Here is a 6,360-nt window from a genome sequence, read left to right as displayed (position 1 = left end):
GGGAAAGAGAACCCGCTGATCTGTGTGGTTCCTCCCAGCCATGAATTCCAGTGACAATTCTGAAAAAAATGCAGGCCAGCAGGCAAAGCTTTAGTGAAGGAAGCTCACACACAGACAGGACCAGGGAGAGCAGGTGTTTCCATGAAAACCCCAGGAGAGTAGGGAGATGGTCCTTCACCTTTGAATGACGGGGTAATTAACTTACACCTTCACGGATGTGTCACAGAGGGTTAAGACCACTACACAACCAGAGCACAGAAGACCCTGACCATATAGCCAGGGATGTCTCACCCCTTTAGAGAAAACCTAAAATGTTTTTTAAAATGGAGCTTTTCAACCCTAGAAGGTAAAGTCAATGGCAGAACGTAACTATCTATAAAATCATGTTGGGTGTAGAGAGGAGATGGGCTTGTTCATGAGTTCTGAGGGATTTGACAACCCCCGACACTTTTAGGATGAAAACCAAGGAAACTCTTTGTGTCTGTTAAGAATAACGTTGGCTGCCAATGCCAGTCGCAGTGGCTTCTCTGATGACAGTACTGTGTGACGTAATAAGAGGAAAGAGGGCAGAAATGTCCACGGTTGGTCCAGAGCTCAGCATGTCAGGTGCACAGCATCCTCCGAGCATCCCACGACCTCCCCTCCGCTGCTGGCCGCACGGAGCTGCTCCAGGCACCGAGTTCCTTTCCTTACACACACACCCAAGGTCGGAAGGAGGGAAGGTCTCTCCTAACAAGGGCACTCATTTTTGCCACGTGCCCCTGAAGCCTTGGGGATGCTCTCCACTGGCCCCATCAAGCATCCAGGCAGAACTGGAGAGCGGGTACTCAGCAACCGGGAGGTCCAGGACCACCTTGAGCGTAGTTCTTAACCCCGGTCAGCAGGCGATGTCCGGAGACATTTTGGGTTGTCGCAACGGGGGAATGGGTGCCGTTTGCCTCTAGTGGGCAGAGGCCAGGGATGGTAAAACATCCTTCACCACACAGGACAGCCCCATGAAGGAGAATTATCAGGCCCCAAATGACAACTGTGCAGGCTGAGAAGCCCCGACTTAGACCGACCAGGATTTGTCTCCTGGGGCTGGAGGGGAGCCGGCCTTCCTGGAAACAAGGGGTCTCCAGCAGCTCTGGACAAATGTCCACATTCTCTCACTGGGAGAGGGCTGGCAGGGGTACCTGCTGGGTGACATACCAAGAGCGGCTGCCACCCCTAATTTCTGGAGTGGGTTTTTAGCTTACGGAATGTGATGTCCAGAGAGGACCACCTGGAAATGCAAGTGGGCGTGAGAAAGGTCGAGACAATCTGTACTGGGAAGCAAAGCCCTTCTCCAGACACATCCCTGCCCAGATTCCAACGGGAATAGTGGGGACTGACACCCTATCCTTCACTGAGACAAAGTCTCAGAAAGGAAGGGGAGGGGGAGGAGGTAGGAAATAGCCTGACGAGAACAGACAGACGTCTGTGAATAGCAGCTGCCTGTGTCAGGCTCTGGGTTGAAGGCTGTACAGATATTCACTCAGTCAGTCCTTACTATGACCCTAGGAGGTGAGTTCTCCTATTTTCCACATTTTACAGTTGAGGAAGGTCACTCAAGGTCACTCAAGGTCACTCAGCTCAAGGTAAGTGGTGAAGCTGGAGTCCGAACTTGGCCAAGCCAGCTCGGGAGGAACCTTCCTAAGCATGCAGCTTCCGTGATAAGATGAAGGTTGTCTAAAAAAGAGTGGATATATGTATATGTATAACTGATTCACTTTGCTGTACAGCAGAAACTAACACAACATTGTAAATCAACTCTACTCCAATAAAAATTAATTTAAAAAAGATGAACTTTCTAGTACATTAGTATTGTTTTCTTATACACACACGTTTCTCTCAGTTCCTAGAACAGATTTTCCCGAATGACGTTACATTCCGTGGACAGGGAGGGATGTTTAAGTGCAGTGTCTGCTCCCTGGTTCCCCTCTTCCTCCTGGTGGCCACCATCCCATCGGGGATGTGGTTGCAACGTCCAGACCCCTCGGGATGGGAAGGCCTGCTTCCGCAGCTGAGGGGAAGTTTCTAGGATTGCTTCATCCAAGGTCATCCTTCCTGAGGCAACCTGCATCCCACAGCCAGCTGACACAGGAACAAAGTCCACAATCCCGGCCCCAGCCAGTACCAGCTCTCAAGGACCATCCCAGCCTCAGATCTCCAGTGGGTTCAGCCTCCCTCCTCCGACAGGTGGGGGTCCTGGAACCACTCCTAATTCACTCCCTGCTGGCAGACTCTCTGGAGGTTCTCTCTAGAGACCGACTCACAATAAACAACGTCCCCCTCTCCCCTCTTCTCCCACTCTGATAGCGGCCGGTGGGGATGCAGAGCTTGTGTCCCCACCACAACACGTGCTGGCCCAGCATTCACACCTTCTCTCTTTCTCTCTCCTCGACCTGTCTTAGCACAGCCATAAGTATTTATTGTTTGATTTGCACATATTTCACTCTCATTACAGGAACCTCAAAAAGTGAAGACATTTTTTGATCGTCCTTGACTTCCCCTGAACAATTAATTTGGGAGTGACCATAAATTTATGTAAAACACTCCTTGACTTTGTTTTTCTTCTGGAACCCGAAGTTGCCGTCCTCTTTTATAAGCTCCATTTTAGTGCCTAGCTGTGATGTGCTTCCTGGCAATTTTCTCTCTAGCCTTGATATACAGAAATCAAGCTACTCAAAATAAGCCTAATCTCTTCAAGGTAAAAGACATTTATGAAATATGTTTGTGCTGTACAACGTGTATGTTATGTTTTTTGTTGTTGTTCAAAATAAGCAGTAACTTTTTTTTTTTTTTTGCGGTACGCGGGCCCCTCACTGCTGTGGCCTCTCCCGTTGCGGAGCACAGGCTCCGGACGCGCAGGCTCAGCGGCCATGGCTCACGGGCCCAGCCACTCCGCGGCATGTGGGATCCTCCCGGACCGGGGCACGAACCCGTGTCCCCCCACACGGGCAGGCGGACTCTCAACTGCTGTGCCCCCAGGGAAGCCCCAGCAGTAACTTTAAGAGAGTCAAATTTAGTCAATGACAGAATGGGGGCTCAGAGACACATCTGCCACCTTTGGGGAAGTCAGTGAAGGCTGGACACACAGCCATCAGGGGTGTTAACAGTGTGACTCCTACAACGAGGAATTATACCAGATGGATGTGCACATCCATTTTGACCTTAGAACTCTGAGTGCATGGCTATTTGCATTTTTTTTTTTTTTTTGAGAATTGATTATTCATGTCCTTTGCCTCGTTTTCTAAAGATGGTCAACTACGTTCTTTCAGGCAAAAATGTTTACCTATCAGACTGACAAAGGTTAAAAATTAGCAACATGCAGCATTAATAAGAACATGGGGTAAACTCTCATGCACGGTGGTGGAATATAATAGTTTATAGCCAAATAACCTTTGGAGAGAACTTTAACATCATTTATAAAATCAAAAATGTGTGTAGCATTGCACCCAACACCTTCATCACTAAGAATTTTGCCTACAGATAAGCTCACATAAACAGGCCCGGGTGTGTCTGTGTCTGGTTATGACAGCATTATGTGCGATAGCGAGATATTAGAAACAGGTGTCTCCCATGGAAACTATTTAAATCCCCCATGATACAGTCATGCAGTGGAATATCTTAGGACTCTCTGGATGGATGGGGCAAATCTGTGTGAACTGCCATGGAGGGACAGCCAAGGTGATTCACAAACCCAAAGGGCAAGATGCACAATAACACTTATATTTCTACGTTTAGAAAAATGATAATATGCCCACACACACGTTCACCTGACAAGGTGCCCAAGAAATGGTTAATAAAGGAAATGGTGGTTAATAAAGCAAGAGGTGAGACTCACTTTTTCCTTTATATTTTTCTCTTCTAATTTTATCTAGACAAAATGTACTGCTTTTATATTTAAAAAAACTAATAAAAACTCCACAACTTCTGGGCTTCCCTGGTGGCACAGTGGTTGAGAGTCCGCCTGCCGATGCAGGGGACACGGGTTCGTGCCCCGGTCCGGGAGGATCCCACATGCCGCGGAGCGGCTGGGCCCGTGGGCCATGGCCGCTGAGCCTGCGCGTCCGGAGCCTGTGCTCCGCCGCAACGGGAGAGGCCACAGCAGTGAGAGGCCCGCGTACCGCAAAAAAAAAAAAAAAAGAAAAATCCACAACTTCTAAAACTTAAAGCTAATGAAGGGCAAGTTAAAAAGGAGGAAAAGTAATTACACTTTGAACCCAAAACAGTATTTTGTAATGTTTATAATTAATTGATGTTATTTGATAACGTTTCAAGAAATTTAAAAACTTTTTTTATAACTTAGGCTTTGATATAAGTTCTGCAGTCACTGATTCCAGAACACCGTATGTCAGCTCCCTGGGAAAGAAGAATTCGCAAATGCACAGGGCTGTCTGCACTGACTAAGAACATTCTGGTTGTTCCAATTTATTCAAAAATTATTCCATGAGTTATTTTTACTGATGTACTGACTGATAATGATTAAATCACTTAAAAGTTACGAAAGTCTACCAAGGGGGTAGGAAGCTAAGTCAGATTAAGTTGACATCCAGACAAACAGCTTATTCTGCTTCCCATGAAAGTAGTTCTTTTGCTGCCGAAGCTCAGGCTGCTGGTTGCCTCCCGACGTTCATTCTCCTTCTTCCAACAGCCCCTAATTTTAGCAAGACATGCAACCACCTGCTATAAGCATCACATTTTTCTGCCTCCTTTGGAGCTGGGTGTGGCTCTACAAATAAGTCCAATGAGATGTAAGTAGAAATCTTGAGTGGAACTTCTAGTAAGGTGATTACGGGAAGCCCACTCAGCTGGAGGAACAGCTCTTTAGGCATTCTGCTTTTGCTCCTTTCTGTGGCTTGCAACAGAAATACGATGGCTGGAATTCCAGCAGCCACCTTTCACCATGAGGTAAGCTGAGGATGGAAGCTGGTCCTTAGGAACGCCGAGTAGAAAGTACAGAAAGATGACCCGTAATATACAGAAGCTGCCAAACTATCCATGGACTTACATATATGTGTATTTTTCCCCGAGAAAGAAAGAAATTGGGTGGCCTCCAGTTCCAAGCCTGGCTGCTAAAAATCTTCTAAGGGATCCTCTCCCCCCTTCCTTTTCCTATCTGCTAGCTAGTAGGGGAGAAGGGGCCCTCGAATACGGCAGTGCCACCGAAAGGAAGGAGCCTGAGCCCCATAGTGATTCCATGGGGCAGAGGCTTGCTCCCCTCCCTCTAGACACACATCCCCTCTCCACCCCTCACACACCATGGACTGAGCTGAGAGGGAAAACTACGCCTGTATTGTGTTAAGCCGCCAAGTCCCCTGGTGTTTAGACTCAGCCCTCCAATTTCCGCCTCTGTCATCACGCGGGCTTCTCCCAGAGCCTCTGTGTCCAAATTCCCCTCTTCTTATAAGGACACAAGGCACAGTGGATTGGGGGCCGCCCTACTTCAGGATGACAGCACCTCAACACAGGAGAAAGGTGACCGACTGCCACGACAGATCTCAGTAAAAACACAAGCCCAGAACTGTAAGATGTGGAGTGGGTCATGAGGCAGGTGGTTAATTCCAAGGCTATTTGAGCCACACCAAGTGGGTCGCTGTTGGCACACATGACAGCAGGCTGGAGATGGTGGGAATTCCCCCAAGTGTGAGATGTTTATAAAGGTCTTAAGGCAGGTTTGGCCAGGAGACAAGTTGATACGGAGAAAAGGAAAAGAAAAGCTTTTGTTGAGATGGCTGAATAAGTGTGTGTTCACTTTTCATGCTTCCTCAAATCCTATTGAAATGACAATAGAAGACTTGAGTTGAAAAGGGTTTCCACCAGCAGACCCGGGCCGTAAGGAATAGCTGGGAGACATCCAACAGATGGAACCAGATCGAGGATGAAACCACCAGGGAACCAGCGTTCCCACGCAGGTGAAAGAAAGAACATTTTGAAAAGTGAGTCTTCCCAGCAGAACTTAAACGAGCCAGAAGCAGAGGCCACGAGGGCTGCAGGAGGGAGGAGTCCGCCGACGCCGACGCCACGGAGATGTTGCTGGTGCGTTCACCGCGGGGCGCGGGGGCAGGGCAAGGCAGCGCTGGCTCTCAGACCAGCTGGCCTGGCGCTTTCAGCGAGGCAAATGCTGCAGATGGTTTTAAAGGGTGGGTCCTGGCAGGGAAGACCCCGGTAGTAGGCTCTGGGGCCCGAGAAGTGAGCCACGCCCAGGCAAAGCCACAGCCATCGTGAGGATGGGTGTTTGCCAGGATCCCCACACCCTAAGGATGCTCACTGCTTTCACCCCCGTCCTCCCCTCCCGCTCTCTCCGAGCCAGAGCCCCTGTGCCCTCTGCAAGCA

This window comes from Lipotes vexillifer, unplaced genomic scaffold (genome assembly GCF_000442215.2).
Source record: "Lipotes vexillifer unplaced genomic scaffold, Lipotes_vexillifer_v1.1 scaffold944, whole genome shotgun sequence".
In the NCBI taxonomy this organism is placed as follows: domain Eukaryota; kingdom Metazoa; phylum Chordata; class Mammalia; order Artiodactyla; family Lipotidae; genus Lipotes; species Lipotes vexillifer.
The sequence above is the reverse complement of the archived record's forward strand: the minus strand, read 5'-3'. Positions refer to the sequence as shown.